This window comes from Thunnus maccoyii, chromosome 1, assembly GCF_910596095.1.
Source record: "Thunnus maccoyii chromosome 1, fThuMac1.1, whole genome shotgun sequence".
NCBI lineage: Eukaryota > Metazoa > Chordata > Actinopteri > Scombriformes > Scombridae > Thunnus > Thunnus maccoyii.
Window position 1 is genome coordinate 23,675,182 of NC_056533.1, and position 20,044 is coordinate 23,695,225.

The 20,044-nt window shown below is 39.8% G+C and overlaps 1 protein-coding gene across 1 annotated transcript in view; it reads left to right on the top strand.

Moving 5' to 3' along the window:
* Positions 1-20,044, top strand: part of apba2b (amyloid beta (A4) precursor protein-binding, family A, member 2b) — a 71,365-nt gene that overhangs the window by 19,439 nt on the left and 31,882 nt on the right. Inside the window, exon 2 of the mRNA XM_042416659.1 lies at positions 4,303-4,353. The gene's annotated coding sequence lies outside the window, so the exon portion shown is untranslated. The remainder of the gene's footprint in view (positions 1-4,302; positions 4,354-20,044) is intronic.

Below are 20,044 nucleotides of genomic sequence, written 5' to 3' on the forward strand. Positions count from 1 at the left end.
CATAAAATCATGGTCATGCTTATTCCCTAACCAAGCAACTTCTCTAGATTCTGTCATTGTCTCAGAGAAAGAACAAATCTGTGATATTGTAATTGTCAATTTATTTCTTCTGGTCACTTGTTTGAAATTCAAATCTAACTACATTTACGTCAGTCGAAGATGGGCCCCATTGTAATAACAACATCCCCTTTGGGGAAAGATTTTTCCCTTAGACAGTTCTCTGTTGCGGATGTTTCTGATGCCTTGGCCTCAATTGACCCAAAAAAGACTATTGGAGCAGACCTCTTGAATACAAGACTCTTGTTACTGGCTACACCTAATAGCTTATCCCTTAACATATAGGCCTATTTTTAATCTAACTCTTGTATCAAGGAATATTCCTAGAGTGTGGAAAGCAGTACATGTACCACCTCTGCATAAAGGTGATGACATCAACGATCCAAATAACTACCGCCCAGTCTCCAAGCTGTCATGTTATCTAAAATCTTAGAAAAGCTCATCAATAATCAACTGCATCACTTTCTATCTGAGCATTGCATTTTAGACCCCCATCAGTCTGGTTTCAGACCTGGACATAGCACTTTGACAGCAGCATGCTGTCAGAACATCAGAGTGATGTAATCTGTTCTTCTAAATAAGAAGGAGTGTCATATTGCCCTGTTCATTAATTTGTCTAAGGCATTTGACACAGTGGATCATACTCTTCTTTTGGATAGACTTAGATCAATTGGTTTTGACACAAATGCATGTAACTGCTTTCACAGTTATCTTACTGGCAGAACTCAAGCAATAGTAACGGACGGTCATCAATCTGGTTTCTTTGAAATTACAAAGGGGGTGCCACAGGGCTCAATACTAGGTCCTATTCTGTTCACATTGTACATAAATGACCTGGGCTCATTGGTTAGTAACAGTTCTATTCATTATTTTGCTGATGACACAGTGATTAAACTCATTGGTGCCCTCTATTGACAAAGCGTTGTCTAATTTAAAGGCGGATTTTTGGCAATTCAAAAGGCCCTGATTAAACTTAAGCTTTTACTAAATACAGATAAGACTAATTACATGTTCTTCACCAGATCCCAAATCAAAAGTTTTAGGCTACTATTAGTACAATATCTGGGGCTTAAATTAAAAAAGTCCAATGTTGTAAGTACCAGGGTGTCTGGTTAGATAAAAAATTATCATTTAAAACTCATGTTGAGGAACTGAAGCTTAAATTTAAATTAGATTTCTTTCATAAAAATAAGCAGCGCCTGTCTTTTAGCAGTAGATTGCAGATTGTACAGGCACCATTTTTATCAGTGCTTGACTATGCAGATGTAATTTACATGTAGCCTATGTTGCTGCCCTCAAACCCCTTCATGCTGTATATCACAGTTCTCTTAGATTTATTACAGATGACAGCTTTAGAACCCATCATTGTATCCCTTATGAGAAGGTAGGCTGGACATCACTTACCAATCGAAGGGAACCAAACTGTCTTGTTTTTATTTATAAAGCAATCATAAATAAGCTAACATTTTATTTATCGTCACATTTAAAATTTAGAAATATGGTATACCACACTTGTTCACAAGAATGCATTACCTTGGATATCCCATATATGAACACAGAAGTTGAAAAACTGCATTCACCTACTATCAGTGGCGGCTGGTGACTCAAAAAATTGGGGAGGACAGGAGGAAAACCAACATGGAATCTTACAACAAACCGCATCAAACTATATCATCGTCCCACCTGATGAAATCGAAGGAGTGGGGGGCAATTTTATATGCCAATAAAATAATTTGCTTGAGTGGTGAAAAGGCTGCTTCTTTAAAGACATTTAGCAGATAGCATTTAGCTAGATAGCTAATAAGCTGCTCAGCTGCAGCACATTGAACAGCAGGTAAACAACTCAAATGTCACATCGGACCCGTTAGATGCTGGTTTGATCGTTGCTCTTCAAAATCCCTATTAATGTTAGGGACATGCTGTCTGTCCATGACTTGTACTTACAGCAGTTTGTTTACTTTATCTTAAATGAGACATTAAATTTTGCAATTAATCCACATTTCCTATGCATGCCTGGGGGGGCGATCTGTACAGATCACGGATCAACTACAATCCGTTACACCACTAGTTAACACTTGTTATTCTATTTACTTTAAGCTTATTACTCAATATACCGCTCAGCTTAAAAACGAACTAAAGAAACAGCAAGCAGCCAGACCTCCTGCACTCATTCACTAATCATACATCAACAAGTGACTGAACAACCACTCAGTTAAAAACGAATGAATGAGTGAGTCCAGACAGCTCACTGTAACTTCAACAAGCAAACTAACGTGACCCACAACACATTATTTGATCTCTGCTGCATTCTTGTTAAGGAGATAAATTCACACAACAGCCACACAGAGAGACATTTAACCATCAGAGATTAAATTAGCGACCAAAGAGACAGAGAGAGAGACGCTGTATCCGACTCACGTTATCTGACGTCTTCTTCTTTCTATCATGGAGATGAAGTATTCATGTCATAATGTCCATTTGTGACTGTTGGTCCTCTTGTTTGTTAGTTTACAGAACTTCCTGGCTGATGCTTAACCAGTCTGATATCATTAGCAACACTGACAAACAAGCTAACTCTCCTGGTTGTTTCTCAGGTTGCCTCTCTCTCCAGCCGCTGCTGCTGTGCTGCACAATCTAGATAATTTCTCCCGTTAGCTTAACAACAGTCCTTAACAGTCTTCCACGGATGTATAAAGAGTCCTTCAGGCTGCTACAACAAGGTAACTGTTGCGTTGGCTAACGCAAGGAGCTATCTACTGCTGCTACTCTGCCTTACAGTGGAGAGAATTGAAGATGATATCTGGAAACTATCATTGGACCAACTCGATGTCAATATTGCATTCTGGTTGTTGATTGGTAAGGGAGGACAGCCTCCCTTGGAGCGTCATTTTACGTGTCATGGCCAATCACAGATTAGCATGAAAAAAAATGAAATACATTAAGTCCAATGTAAGAGATCCCGCCCTGCGGAGGACAGCAGGCACCCGTCCTCCTCTGTCCCCCACTCCGCCTCCACCAATTTTTCTTAATCTATCTATCTATCTATCTATCTATCATAGTCAGCTGTTTTTGGAGTAGATTTTAAATGATCTGACATTCTGATCAGTAATTTTTGCATAGCCAAGTGGGAATCTCTTTGCATATGATTTTGTGTCATTTGAGAATCATGGAAGATTCAGTTATTTCACACCAATAACTGAATCCACTGTCGTCTTCACAGTGTCTTACACCTGCCCAGTTTTTTCACCCTCTCTGAGCGCATCACTTCACACAACACAACCCCCCCCCCCCCCCTCCAGCTGTTGTAAAAGAGCTATCATACTGACACCAACAATGTGTGTGCTGCTGGTATGTTTTCTGGTTGGTCTGATCAAACTGCCGAGTGGGGACAGCAACCTTGAGGCTGTCACAGGGGGACCCAGGGCACGGGGATGAGATGTGACATGTGGCCTTGGCTTAGTGGCAGATGGAGAAGTCCTTCTGTCAGAGATTGGGAGAATGCATCTGAGCTAATATTGCTGCTTCACTAGGTTTGCTGTAACCCCTGAAATCTTGTTACACAACTCTGTCTCAAACAATGAAGGTCTGGAAGGATTCATGTTGTAAAAAGAATCCTGTCATAAAGCTAAGCTAAAGAAAGCCCTGAGTTTGGTTTGAGATTGTATCAGATTACAAGTCCTGATTCATATCTCACCCGCCTGTGCTAGAAATGGCTCATTACAGCATATTAGATGTCAAATGTTGCTTTTATTGCATAATTTTGCTTGGTTTTGTTTTAGCCCATTAATTACACATTGCATAGATATTTATATTTTTCTTAAAGGCGGCGTTCAGACCAAAAACAGCCCCCCGTTTTTGGTCAGTGCTGCATTGGTGGGAGTGTGTTGTTTAAGGTACTAGTGAGACAATGAAATACAATCCAGGAAGACAAGTTGGAGTTACAGAATAATGCATTTAAAAGGCTTATCAGACGCCAAAACTCAGCAGCGCCATGCCAGATGTCGTTGCACTGCGTTGCGGAAAAAAGTTGAGCCTGTTCAACTTTTTTGCCAGATGACCGCTGCAGTGATTTTCTGAGCCCTCTCATTTACTGGTCTGCTGCCCTAAATACTCACTAGCGTATCAAATATGTGTTAATGTGCACGTCCAAAGAGGAGGAAGAGATCAAAGTTCAATCTTCATACTGAACAGTGTGTCTTTCATCTGGTTCTCCAGTTTGATGCTCTCTCTCCTTCTGTGTTTTAGGTCATCGCCTGGAGCAAACAGTAGAGCTGCTCTGCCTACCTACAGATATCAGTAAGTTAGATTTACTGTGCCTTGACACATTGTTACAGTATGGTATTCTGAAGAATGTGGGGGGAAGTATAATTAATTTATATTATTATTATACACAGTTTAGACGCTGTTTAGATACTATCCAATGTTGTGTACCTCTGTGCTCTGGTACACTCAGACCTGTTGCTTGGCACTAAACGGGCAGTCATAGCAACTCTGAGCCCTTGGGAGCTGCTTAACCTGCCTGGATGTCCGCTGAGCCTTGCCATTCTGGCGGAGAAACAAACAGTGAAGGCAGGAAATGAGAAGAGGGAATAATGACTAAGGATGGAAAAAAATATTAAAGGGAAGGGTGAAGAAGATTTGCTCCGTGGAGAACAAAGAGGAGGTTTATTTAGAAAGGTGACAAGGTGACTTTTCTTGGTCTTCTAGGCTGCATTAAAGCTAAGATCTGTATGGTTTTTACAAAATGTATCCATCTGTATGGTGGAATATTGCAAAAACAGAAAGACTTCTGTATCATTTGCAGATACTCTTTGTTTTTCTGCTATTAAATAATGTTGACTGGCTTGTGAGGTTACACCACCGTCCTTTTTGACAGAAGGAGCCAGTCGCTACACTATATTAGTATTTTTATGCATCAGAGACGAACCTCATTAATTGATATCGTACTTCCCTAGCTGGCACGTCTTTAATGTTTTGTAATGGATGATTCATAAACAAACAGCAGACTACCACAAAAACCTTCACAACAATGCTTCATTTACCACTCTCTGAGTTATTGAATTCAGTGGCTGTACTATCTGAGTAAAATGAACCCACTTGCTCAACATAAGCACATTTATAATTTAAGAAAGAGTAACATTATTGATATTTTTAGTTTGTCAGGTTGTCTTGGCCAAAATAAATTGCGATAGATGTCCACAAGCACGGAAAAGCCAGGAATAAAACTGCGGTGAGGGAGGAGAGAGTGAGGAAGTGGACAAATCATGTGCTGATGGAGGGGAACCCGACTAAAGACATACAGGGGTGGAGGAAGAGGATGCAAAACAACAGTTGAGCAATCCAAAGTGTTGTGAGCCTCTCAACACTCCCTCCCTTCATCATTTATTAATCTTCTGCTAGAATATTCATCTACCCTGGTACAGCGCCATCCTCCTTGCGAGAGAGAAATTGGAAATAGAAGCCCTGTATCATCCTGACACTGTATCATGACCTTTGTTTTTTAAAGTCACTTGAATATCATCCGTCATCAACCAATGTCTTGCATCATTTTCCACTTGTCTGCGTATTTCATGTTTACTGTTGCTTTCGAACACATTTCTTTTCTGTGAGGAGATTAAAGAGAGAAGGGGCAGGGCTTGTTTGTTCTGGGCTTCAGACTATGACCCGCAATGTGGTCTTAAAGGAGCTGGGACTCCAGAACCAGATTACTGACATGAGCCTCATAACCACACTCACACTTGAGTAGTTCTGTAATCAGCCTCAAAATAGGTCTCCATCCATCTGCATGCCACTGATAGTATTTATGGGAAATCCATGGCTGTTAGGATTCATAAAGGGAGTTTCAGCAGCAGACCAGTTTTGGGATGGCTGCATTTGGAATTTGAGTCAGCCAGTGCAGTGATGTGTGCTCAGTCTGCCAGCTGCTATGCTTCACTTCTTCTGATTAAATCCTTTGAAGATGAAGAGTAGGACAAAGAATCTGGCTGTCTCATAACTTGTTATAAATCATCAAAAGCCAGAGCGGCTCCATTAATGTGTACACTGGTTCTGTGATGCCTCACTCTGAATGCACTGATATCAAACCTCCAAGTCATGGTGGAATTTGATGACACACTATGAAGCTGGTATATCTGTGTGTATATATATATATGTATTTTTGTGTGTATGTGTGTGTGTGTGTGTGTGTGTGTGTGTGCATGCACAGCTTATTGTTGCAATTGCACTGTTTGTGTGTGTGTGCATCATAATGTAGCATGGAAATTCTTCTCCTTATTGCCATTTAGTCAATTTTTCAAACCACTGGCACAAAATATATGAGGTTGCCATAAATATATGAGGTCCTCTGAGGGTGCTGTGAACAAAAACAGTTTAAATTTAATATTTTCAACTGTGCAAATTGTTTCTGATCTCTCTGTTCAGGTGGCACGCCTTGCCAGCCTATTTAGTTTGACTGAAGTGCACTGGTATACTGGTACTATCTGTATAAAACCTGTAAAATTATGCATTTTATGTGGTGCGAGAATTAAAATTTGACATAATACATAACAGTAACAACAGTGTTATGACTTGTTTAATTTAAAAATGAGTCTTAATGTTTTGGCTTCAGAGATTGCTGCTGATCTGATCCCCAGTTTCCTAGTAAATACATTTCTTTGCCATCATGCATGTCCAGCTAAGAATTAGTTGTGAAAAACCAGTTTACTTTAATACCATAAACTATCTGAATTTAAGTTGTACTTTTGTAAGAGTAGATTTAGTGATACTTAACATAAAAGACAAGTTTCTTCTTTTTTTGCCCTTTATCATATAGGCCTTTATTACAAGGCATGCGTCAAAGAAAGTTATAGAGAATTACTGAGACATTTAATCAACAATCAGTAATAAATATACACTATTTAGACAATACAAGTACACAGTAGAAAGTACAAAACATAAAATAGCATGTTGAAGAAACATTAGAGGGCTTACCTAACATATCAATACAAGCCTTGCTATTTCTGCACAAGACAAGAATTTTGAAAAAACATAAAACCCATACAGGGAAAAATTGACCTAAGGAAAATTAAATGTGCAGTATTTTTCGGTACAAAACCATAAAATGGAAAATTACATGGACAGTGGCAGTAAGATTGGATATAAAGTGCTAAAAAAACAGAGTTAGTTATCAGATATCAGCTAACAGAGAAATAATGATCTGCTCCCTATCACAGTCAGCACAGACATTAACCAAGATGTATCAGTGTATGTTCAGTTTACCTAAACTCAGCATTGATAGACCCACAAGTGCGTAGAATGGTGTGATGATAAAGTCACCGCTTCATTGATCCTGTAGTTCAGTAAAAGGAGGTCAGAAGGCAGGGTGCAGACACCGAATATTGAATCTGGATCTGTGTTGATTCAGAGGTACCTCAGCAGGTCAAAATGAGTCCTCTAGCTCCCTGCCTCTCTATCCACAAGGCAAGTATGCTGACCTGTAATACTAAAGGCACTAAATGGGGGAAAGGTCCGCGGTGTAATTTTAGAGCTGAGCAGAGACACAGAGTGATGTGATGTAAGGGGATTCAAATAAGAGCTGCAATAATCCAGATTTCTGTCATCGTGGGATCGGTGCTGCTGTTGGCTCAGTTTGTTCAGCCAACCCTCCAAGCCCTGTGAGATCCTTCTCTGTCCTTGCTGTCTCTTATGGTCCCTGGCTCCATCCCCGGAGGTAGTGAAATTAGTACTCAGCACACCACAATGAAATGACTGAGGCTATATATCTAGGCTGCCATCTTTGGCATTGATTTATCTCTCCTCAGACCTGACCTTTAACAAAATAAATAAAAGAATGACAGTTCTCTCAATGAGCAATTTGTACATACTAATGTAACATAAACATCATCGGTGAAAACATAATCCTGCATTTGGAACGAAACTCTAGATACATTTTGGAGAAAATCTTTACTGCAGACATACAATACATGGCAGTTTTCATGCTAACTTCATTTCCTTTCAGCTCAACTCAAGTCAATTCTGTGTGTGTCACCCAAAATCAAGTTTATCTCAGAGGGCTTTACAATCTGTACATGTGACATCCTCTATCATTAGACCCTTGGTAGGATAAACAGAGGTATGGCATTAAATAGATAAAAAGGAAAGTTTGAAGTACATTCAAGTATGGTATTTATTGTAATAGGCACAGTCTGGGGCAAAATGTGTGTTCAACATTATTGCTGTTGTTTTAATTGCAACTCAAATTACTTCTGTCAAATGAGAGATGAAAAGTAGATAAGATAATGTCATCTCTTGCTGTGACAAGTGTCTACAATTTAGCTTTGCACTTTGTTTAATTACTCGTGAACTTTTGCTGCATATTGTCTCATCCATTTCATAAACAAGAAAGCATTAACACCTCATTACTGCATCCAAGAAGCCGTCAAAATCTGTAGGTAAATGAGCTGTGTGATTTTATGTGTGAGTGTTTTGGTTGTTAGACCAAACACTCATCTCCTAAAGCCATCTCCACAGTTCTGCCTAATGTTGCAACACCCAGATTTCTGGTGTACCTGCTGTTTTCCAGGATCTGTACAATCTGCAGCCTTCAAGAGCTTTTATTTCAGTTAATTTATATTATGTGCCCTGTATTTTTACTGATTAGCAAGAATCATAAATACAATTTAGAGTAACAGAGCTGAAACAAATACAGAAAATGAATAATAGTAATATTTTGATAACTGATCAATTGTTTGAGTAACTACTACAGACAATAATTCCTTGCTTTATATATATAGAGATGCCAAACATTTGATGGTTCCATCCATGTCAATGGTTTTGAACTGTTTGTGGATCCAACAAGCAATTCAAAGTTGCTGCCATGGGCTGGACATGGGCTATGGACAAAATGATCAATTGATCAATCAAGAAAATAATCTGCAGATTAATCGATAATAACAATATTGTTAGTTGCAGTGCTAATTAATACAATTATTACTGCAGCCCAGTGACTTCAGTTAAAAGTAAAATATTTCTTTTAATTGGATGACAATTTTCTACTGTACATTCATTTACACATACAGCACCAGCACTAAACTCTCCCTCCTCTGTCCCACCAAACTTTTATCACACCAGCAGCTCTCTATGTAGCTCCTCTTTTTTTTTCTTTAGAAAGGAGGGTGTAGCTCTGTGGCTCTTCCTCTCTACCTCACATCTCAAATACAATGCATCTGCAACAAAAACCGTGTCCTCACTCTGTCTGTCTCTAAACCAAACTGATTAATTGCTGTTGCTGTAACAGAGATTTTTTGTTTTCACTGATGGCACATTGGCCAGAAAAAAATGCTTTTTATCTTTGTCAGCAGTCTCTGAGTCATCAGGGTGATATAAGTGCTGTAAGGCTTTTGTACAATCAGTCATCAAAAAAAAAAAAAAAGTTCTGTGAGACAATGTCTGCACCGGAGATGGGCTCCTGAAGACATCTCAAATTTGGACCTAAAAAATGGGACATTTTGCAAAATAACTTTCAAATAATCTTCAGAAAAGACTCGAAAGAAGGGATAACAGCATGAATCAGCAAGAACATAAGAGGAAATATCATCTTCAAATCAAAACAACTAGCTAGCTGTCAACCGCTAACTTCTGCTAACACTCCAAAGGAGAAACTGCACTGAGGAAGCTAACAGAAGAGTTAGTTTGTGAAGACAAGAAGGGAAATTAAGGGGCCCCTGTTGGTGGCATTCTCTCTCTCTCTCTCTCCATGAGCTGGTGTGATGGCGGCACGACCGACCTTTGTGGCGGCCTCTCCTAGTTCCGACTATGCGGCGTCTTTGTCCATGTATACGTGTGTGTCATTGTGTGGAGTGCAAGGGAAATATATCTATGATCGTCAGTTTCTTTTGGACATTCATAACAAAGACTTTTGCTACAGGAAATACTGGCTGGGAGCTAAATCAGCTGAGTGAGCCCGAAGGAGACCACAGCCTTGCCTGGAGCCGCACCGGACAGAAAACATCGAAAGCGGTGCAGGGACGAACTGACTAAAGCTAACCCATACAAATTGGCAGTTCCAACAATCAGGCTGGTTAATGTTCGTTCTCTGGACAGCAAAATGGATTATCGGGTGCGGGTCACTCGTTGACATGCACCAGTTATCAACATCGAACTGAGACATGCACTTTCTCTCTAAATAAATCTCTCTAAATACACTTTAATGTACTGTGCTGCTAACTGTTCCCTCTTTTTTTGTTTTTGTTTTTCTCTTGGGATTTATATGTTTTTATTGTTTTTTAAGGGAATCTTTAGATATATATCTGTATCCCTTCTGTGGTTGCACTGCTGTGGGCTGGGAGGAACAGCATTTTTTTTTTTTTATGTATGGAAATACACATGAAAATGACAATACAATAAATCTTGAATCTTGAATCTTGACATTAAAAAATGAAAAACTAAGACAAGTAATAGTTTGACCCTAAGTTACTGATAATGAAATAGCCCGACTGCACCTCACAACCTCATCACCGCTTTATTTTATTCTTTGTTCCTTTTTTTAGTTTTTAGAGAGTTTGACTCATATTTATGGTGTAGTCTTACAGTCCTCATAATATTTTATATAAAGGTTTTGTGGTTCTGCCCTTTCAAGGGATATTAGTTATTCTTAGCAGTTATTAATCATAAAATTACATAAAATCCAAGGTCTTTTTAACTGCTTATTGATGTTAAGCCCATTTGTTGTCTTTTGACTCAGTGGGGATTTACACTGAGATAGAAGAGAAAGAGAGATGTGTCTAAGTAAGAGACAATGTAATCAGGCCTACTCTGGAATGTCTGTGTGTGTTTGCCTTGTCATTCACTTCTTATACCAGGGCAAACCAGAACAGACGCACTGTGATGACGCCAATGCAAACACATACTATGTTCTTTCACCTTGCCTAGGTATAACACTGAGCAGGAGCCAGCCTCATTACCAAACCCAAGCACCGACCATGTTCCTGCTTGGCATAGTTTCCACAGAGCAATGTGAGCAAGATTTCCCCAAAGAAATCTAGGTTTAGCAATCCGCAATCTTAAAATAGCTTTGAATCATACATTATTACATAGCAGGCCTGCCTCCTCTGTCAAACTGCACTTGCTGCTGTGATTATTGTCTCCTTGTTTTCTCCGAGCTTCCACATCTGAAAAGATTCCCCAACCTCATTAGCATAGCTTTATATTTGAAATGAACAGACTCACAGATGGCTTTTCTGTCTCTCAAAAGTAAATGCACTTACAAAAAACCTTAGATTACACAATATACATGAATAGATATTGTCATGTCTTAAAGTTTGAATGTATAGGGGAACAGTTGCCGGCGAATACTGAAAACATAGAGAGCTGCTTTTGGGACGTGAGGGCATGTATTATGTGTGTGTGTGTGTGTGTGTGTGTGTGTGTGTAGAGTGGTGAGCAGATTTCAATCTTCTAGCCTGATTCTGTGTGTTTCCCTTGGGTTCAGTAAAGCATAAAGGATGCTGGGAGGTGTGACACCCCCTCCTGAACCTGCCACTGCTTCTGGAGGATTGATGTGACAATTTCACACACACACGCACACACACACACACACTCATATACACACTCAGGCAGTCAGAGGACACAAACTAGAGCCACTGTGTCAATTGTTAGCACACACGGCCATACAGTAAAAACAAACACACACACACACACACACATTCATGCACACGCAGATAAGCAAAATGTCGGTGCAACATGGGACTAGACTGATAATCAAAACCAAGCCTCTTTGTGTCTGTCTGTCTGTCTGTCTGTCTGTCTTTTGTTCTTGTCAGGAGTGGTGCTGCTCCTCTGTGTGGTCGAGCAGGTCCTGTCTGTGTGATTAATCCTCAGCCTGTCAGCTGGCCAGCAGTGATACTGAAACCAAACAAAAACTCACACAAAGCTTAGCAGCATGCATTCTCTCATGGTCCGTTTCAGGATGTGCAGACGTGTGCAGGTCGGGCGGGGAAATGGCATCGCTGCAAAGCAAAACAGAGTAAAACATTTAACCATCTAGTGTTTTTCACTTGCAAACATTGACACATGGGAAACCTGAGCACCAAGAATGATTTCTGTTCAATTTACAGCTAACTACAGTCAACACTTTGGTGTGTTGTTTTCAAGATATTTCAGTGACAAATGCATTCAGCCGCAGCATGTGTGTGTACATGTGGAAAAAGGCACACTCGAGCTGATGGAGTGTGCACTATTGTATGCCAGTGTGTGTGTGTGTGTGTGTGTGCGTGTTGTGTGATGTGAAGCTTGATGAATATTTTCCCCCTGTTTCCCCAGAGGGGTTTTGTGATTGACCGTACCCAGAAGTTATTTCATGTGCCTGTCACCAAACTCCATTAACAGGCCCGGCTGTTACCGTTCAGTCTGTCTCTCAACAAGATAAGGGGATATTTCCGGCCCAATATTGCTTGCTCTGTTCTGTGCTGTCACTGAATACAATGACCATCACCACATTCAATGAATATTATTAGCATTTTCCTCAGGATTCTGTCAATGTGGAAGATAGCTTTTTGGGAGAAGAAGTACATGCTGTTTTTGCCATGGTCTGATATCTGAGCTGACTTTTGGAAAATAGAATTGATACGGCGGTTGTATTGTCCAGTCTAAATGGAATTATGAGGCAGCTGTCGAACGTCCATTATCGCCAGTCATTAACTAGAAGTCGCCTGGCTCAGCAGTTTCAAGCCGCTGCCATAGTTCTGGTTTGAAAAAGGCCTGACAAAGGTTAAGAGAGTGAAGGCCGCTGAGAAATAACTGCGGTTGATTAAAAGTTGACAAAGAATGAGGATTAAAGGCCTGAGGATAGATCGGTTTCTGGAGAAGTGTCAATAAGGAGCAGGATTGTGAAAGACCTCTCCAACTGTGGGATCAGATGGAGTATTGTGTCAGCCAGGGAGCAATTCTCACCTTCATCTTTCCAGACTTTAAGTGACAATTAAGGTGGAAAGACAGGTCAGTGTGGCTGACCAAAATGGCTCAGTGTTACGTATCGTCCATTCTGCACCATGGCTGTTAGTAGAGGTCCGTACAGTAGAAACAGTACATCATGTGGGATTTCTTTCAAGCTTTATGGTTTTACTCATTTAAAGGATAGGATGGTGGCTAAGTGGGACCCAAAAATCACAGAAAAAGCCTGTTGGTCAGGAGGGGTATCAAACAAAAACAGGGGTAGCAAAAGAAAGATTATTTACTCTGTTCAACTATTGCGCAAAAAGCATGAACTAATCAGACCTGTAGCTCACACTGGCTGTACAGAAGATTCTGAGCTTATGACTATGAAGATCACAGCTGTAAGTCTGCAATTCCTGAAAGGTTGCAGGGTTAACATTACCTTTGCTTATTTGAAGGTGCAGTGAAATCTGATCATAACAATTTAGCTGATTATCCACTTCCCAATGAGAACATTTTATGAAAACTTTTTGCTTTCAGATCATTTCATTCCCTGGAATATTTGTACTGTCTTTGTCAGGAGTTTGACTCACACAAAAAAAGACTAATCCGCCTTTAAAACAAAAATAAATAGTGGATCTTTTTTTGTCCTGCATGTTCTCACACCACATTTTATCAGCAGACGGAACAAACAACCATAGTTTTTAATTAGCAGCATCCCCATAATCTTTATTTGGCCATTGGATTAATACTCATTTATTTTGATGTCAGATTGCAGCCTGGTTGGGACAGACCGGTGTGGGAGGATTCCTCATGCTTCTTAACATGCTGATGTGCGTGTAATGGTGGCAGTAGCGACAATGAACGGGTGTTAGTGTGATGTCAAGACTGCTTTTAGTGTTTTCCCCCCAAGTTCATAATTTTACATATTAAAATAACTTAATAATTGTTCTCTATCACGCTCTCTCTCTCACTCATTCCCTCTCATCCGTAACCAAACCCAGTTGACAGCTTCAATTAAACTGTGTGAAATCACTCCAGTATCTGTCTCCCTCTGGGGCCATTTAGCTGTGTTTAGCTCTCTGCAAGCTGGGCTTGTGGCCAGGTAAACTTTAGAGAGTGTTTCATGTTCCTTCTTAAAATGTAGGCCAATCTATCCCCATGTGCCACCTGGCCAGCCTCAGAGCCCACAAGCTAAAGTGTATGTTCACACTGTGAGTGGATCCGGTTGATAGTTTGCTCTGGTTAGCGTCTAGTGGTCACGTGCAACAAGTTTTAAAATGGCAAAATGTTTAATATTCCCTTGCTCCGATAATTATTAGAATTATTTTAATGATTTAGCATTGGCCAACTTTTCTCAGTTGATAACCTTGATGGCTGTCTTCACATCAACTTCAGTGATTGTGCTTGTGCTTTGTAGAATATGGTGTCTGGCTGAACTCAAAGTTGTATTACAGACAAATGCTGACTGACGAACACATTGCATCGCCTTGCGTCTTATGTTAAAACCTGAACTTAAACACATCACAAAGGCTACAGGAAATTACTAGCCATTATTTGCAACCCAAGCAACACCAAACAAAGCACCATTTTACTCACTTTTTCTTTGTAACAATTCAAACACTTTACTACAGAATAGAAAATAAGACCAAGAGTCTATTAAGAGTCTGCTAGTGGTTCTGTGAGGCTGTACGTAGGCCCAGCAGTGCTTTGAAGTACTGTATATGTGAGTGTCAGCATGCAAACATGCTCATAATGACAATGCTAACATGCTGATATTAATAAGGTATGATTATCATATATTACCATTGTCACCATGTTAGGTTTGCAGGTTAGTATGCTAACATTTGCTAATGTTTGCTAAAGCACAAATGTGACCATAACCACAACTTGAAACATACTATATGTTTTTATTTTTGTACTTTTATTTTTATGCCAAGACTATTTTCTTCCTTTTTACAGACATACTGTAGCTACAGTGATTGGACTCTGATTGCTGCCAAAACCCAAGTGACCTACACTCAGTGCTTTGCCTTAACACGTCATGTGTGGACACAGCCCAAGCACTGAAGCTGCTGCTGCTCTTCTAACATACTTCTTTTGCTATGCAGCCTGTGTTAGTCTTGTCTTGGATTCCATTTTTACACTACTGTAAATCTGTATGTAGGCTTGTTGCTTTTGTTCCTGAAGCTAAAAAAAAAAAGGTCCTATGATGCTGGCCCTCCTATTAAAGCAAAAGGTCCATCTGTTGGATTCGTTCTGCCTTCATTTGTTGTGAGGGGGCAAATTTACTCTACACACTACAAGTGTTTCCAAAACTGCTAAAATAGCTATATTAGCACAGTGGCATGATTTGAATAATGTGTGTTTGTGCTGTGGAAGGGGTTATTTGATGATTGGCTTAGACGATCCTCCTCTGAGAGACTGCGCTGGAAAACAAAGAGTTGCCATGGTAACAGTCAAGGGTGAAGGAGGAGGGTGTGTCTGTGGTGTTGTGCTTGAAGTGGCGAGATGGACATTGGCAGGCAGAATGGTGGGGGAGCGAGTGATGCGTTCTGTGGTCCTGTGCCATTCCTGCTGCTCACCAAGTCTCTGCTTTCCTTCTCTTCCTGTCTTCCGCATTGCTCTCATGTTGTCGTCCTGAAGTGAGTGGGAGGCTGTAAGGAGAACAAACGCTGAATCTCAATGAGACAGCTGAGAGGAAACTCATTTTCTCACTCTGTTTCTCTCTGATAGTGCTTTTATTCTTCATTTACAAGCTGCATAACTCAGCATAGACACTTTATTACACAATTTATCAGCATAGGTTTAATGACATGGACGTGTTGTTAGGGTAGTTGTAATGTTAAACTGTTAAATGTTTACAAAATCACGTGATCAGAGCTGACCCCGATAAAGATGATGGATGGCTGCTTCATTAAGGGCAGCAGTGATTATTTCATGGACCATAGAGTTTAAAGTTTTACATGTTTGATGTATTTTAAATTCATATTTATATCTTAATGATTGTATTTTCTAATAATGTCAATATATAAAACCAGTAATTGTAAGCTTTTCTTTTGAAAGAAAATTCAAGATATACCATCTTTACAGTGGGTTTATTGCAGTTGTAATGTCACTTGTAAAACAAAAGGCAGGATGGCCACAATGGTTAATGGTGGAGCCGCAGTTAAATAGCTGAGGCTTCTTTTTTCCTGTATTGCCTCTATCTATTGGAGCAGTGCTTGATGAAAAACCTTAATGCCTACATGCTTCATAACCTGGCTGATAAAGTGCCCCATCATCCACCTACAGTGATGAATACAGTAAATCAAACAAAACTAAATGTATTATTTAGTAATGAGGCTATTACTGCTATTTTGATCATCGATTCATCGTTTTTAAACCTTTTTTTTAAAGAAAAAATACTAAAATTCTTTCATTCCAGCTTCTTAAATATGAATATTTTCCAGTTTCTTTAGGCTTCTGTGATCGTAAACTGAATATTTTGGGTTGTGGACTGTTGGTCGGGACAAAAGACATTTGAGGTTCGTAGGCTTTGTGACATGGTGATCAACATTTTTCACAATTTTCAACACATTATCGACCAAACGACTAGCTGATTAATCGAGAAAATAATCGACAAATTAATCGATAATGAAAATAATCGTTAGTTGCAGGACTAATCTGGGCAGGTCAAAATAAACAAAAAAATGTTACATGTTTGGCATATAATTTGTGCTGTTTCCAACTGTACACAACATGGCCATCGGGTGACATCATCAGTTCAGTTGTCAAATCCTCAATCAGCCTATTCCAGTGCACAATCAGATCAATTTGCAAAAATCAGGGTTCTCCAACAATAGGTGAAAGAGGCTGGAGCCTGTTCTAGTATACAATTGCTAAGAGGCAGAAAAGTGTTTTCAGTTACAACAACAGCTGATGCTGCATACTTAGTTAAGTGCTATGGGCCTTTAAGGACTCCATTGTAAAGTGACTTCCACAATTCGATACTAATGTGACATCTACAATTTACATCAACCTTAAAAGATGGGCAAACTTGTTCAGCACATACACAATGTGGCCTAACTGAGTTTCAATGAGTTTATCCTCCATTACATCCATGTAGATCTTTAAAGAATAGGGACATCTGAAACAGATGTATATTTATGTATATTTGTGTGGGTAATCAGTTTTTAGAAAATATTTTTAAGTCAAAAAACTGCAAGTTCTGTCAAGTTATTTTTCTTTGCAAGTGTGTCTGTGTTTCTCAAAGAAAGAGAGAGAGAGAGGAGGGAAGAGAGAGAGCACCAAGCAGAAAGTGTACTTCAATTGAAACAGCAATTTCCTCTGTGCTGAGTAGCAGCAGGTCTCTATCTTTAAAAGAAATGAAATAGAGAAGATTCTTTCTCTCTATTTGCACCTTCTCTCTGGAAACTGCCAGTGAAGCCCTCCATATTCCATCTCTGTTTATCTGCTTTTAAGTTTAAATTCAGCAGGCAGGTCTAGTTTTTCCCTCTGTGGTGAAAAATTAGCCACAAACAGTAGTGAACCTTCACTCCAAAGACATAGACCAAAAATGTATAATATAAGCTCTTTAACCACAATACAGGCACCTACAAAGCACATCTTATTCTTTCTCCCTTATTGAAAAATCCAGATTCTATAAATATGTAAATATTTTTCATTTCAAAAGATTAACTGCTGGTCACAAGCAGCTTCACTAAAAAGTCCTTTCTCAGTATATGTGCACTGGAGGCTTCAAGTTTCTGTATATTGGACGATTGGCTTACAAACTAGTTGTAATGTCACAAAATAAGCTTGTGTGTGCACGTCTTCTTTTTAATTTGCTTAATTTTCACTTCTAATTCGAACTACACAAACTACACCTATTATCTTGGACAACAATGTGTCCATTATATGTGATAGGTCAATACCACAATGTACAACAAATTCTTGAAAAAATGAAAAAATGAAAAAAAAAAGAGATGAAAATAAGTTTGAAAAGATAATAATAATTAAAAAATATTAGAGAAAGAGCAGAAGGAAGATGAAGAAACAAAAGTTTCAGCCTCACTGGCTGGAGCAGAGGCCATGGTTTAGTCATGGTGAAACAAAAATCGAAGTCTTTTGCAGAATATACACAGAATTTCAAAGTTATGCAGGAAGATCAATAGAGTCAACTGCAGGGTAAACACACAAACACAGACAAAATCACACACACTGACACACTTGTAAGTCAGTAACTTTGAAAAGCCAGTGATCCAGCTCATGCTTACTGTGTTTGCCAATGTGGTGACTTGCTCGTAGGATGCCTCAGTGTCAAAATAAACTTGAAATGAGAAAGAACTTGATGCTCCACCTTTCACTCCACTCCGCTTTCAATCCACAGAGCTCACGTACAGAACTTGGGTGTGGTCAATTGATGATGCTTTTTGTCCGTAAACCACTGAGCCCATAGTGAAGATATTGAAATACTGTATGTGGAACAAAAATTTCTTCAAAATGCAAGAAACGTTTTCCTTTTTTCAGGGTATAAAATTGCCTACATGATATGAGATACATTTGTCACAATACCGTACATGTTTGTGCCTGAAATCTAGTAATGACTAGACGACTTAGTACCTGAATGTTGGAGACCTCTCAGTTGAATACCTCAGTGATTTTGACCATTACTTCCCTACATCATAAGAGGATTTGTTCATTCATATGCTAATCATACCAATGGAGATGCTTATTTCTGTCTCACTGCATTTAAAGAAGACTAGAATTGCTGTATTACAATTTGACTGATAATCTTCTCTGCTTGTGGTTCTCCTTTCCCACTCTCATCTCCTCTGTCCTGTCTCTCTACTGTTGAAGCCTGACTGTCTAATTCACTGGTGTGAACAGAGGTCATAACTTAGAATTCAAGGCAGAGAGACATTAGTATTCCCGAGGCCCAAACTCTGACCGAGCCATCTGCTGCTTTCGGACTGCTTCTTTCGCCCTCCGTCCTCACCTCAGCCTTGCATTTAGGCACACACACACACACACTACACACATGCACGCACACACACATGCTTTTAAGACGTGTGTCTGCCAAACAAGGGGAGTGTCTGAGGGTAATTTAAAGCTTTATCTTACTGTAGCTGAGGCGTTTTGTGGCAGACATGAATAGGTCTGTCCATGGAGACAGCCCTGCACAAGTGGTCCCCAGCTGCAGCTCAAAGCAGACAATTGGGACACTGCAGGCAGGAAGGCTGGTATGCTGCCGGTGTGTGTGTGTGTGTGGGTGAGTGTGTGTGTGTGCGTGTCAACCCGTTTTTAGTGATGAAGGTAACAGCTTGAATCAGTGCTTACATTTGAGCACATTTATGTGGGAGACAGATACTTTATGTATGTGTGTGTGTGCAGGTGGGATGTTCTTTTTGCACCAATCATTGATTCATTTTCTCTTGCCACTCCATTACTATTCAAATTCCCATGGGGCAACTTAGATATACAGACTTATAACTTACATACACAGCCATGGATAATTTAGAGAAGGAGGAAGCCACAGCAATATAAGAACATGCCGTCTTCACACAGTACTTATTTTGATATAATACAGTTGTGGAAGAGGGGACGTCCGAGTGGCCTAGGGGTTTAAGAAGCCGACCATGTAATCGCAATGTCCTTGTACCTCATTTGTATTTCACTTTGGACAAAAGCATCTGCCAAATGAATAAATGTAAATGTAAATGTCCTTAGCTTACCCAGGACCTTTCCTGTCAGCTCTCAAAAATTGCCCAAAACATCTGGCTAATAAAGGAGTTGTGGAACAGCTCATCAATAGCACGGGGCAGAGTACCCGCAGAAGACTCTCTGGATTCATTAGAGATTAAAATTTGTGAGTTACAATTAGCCAGGGTGGCTGTGGCTCAGGAAGTAGTCCACTAACCATGCAGTTGGTGGTTTGATCCTCAGTGCCTACTCTCCACATGTTGAGTCCTTGGACAAGGCACTGAACCCCAAATTGTTCCCGATGGTCAGGCCAGCAGCTTGCATGGTACAGACGAGTGACAAATTAAAGGAAAAACTGGTACAGGTCTGAATGCTTGATCTCTACATTGAGGAG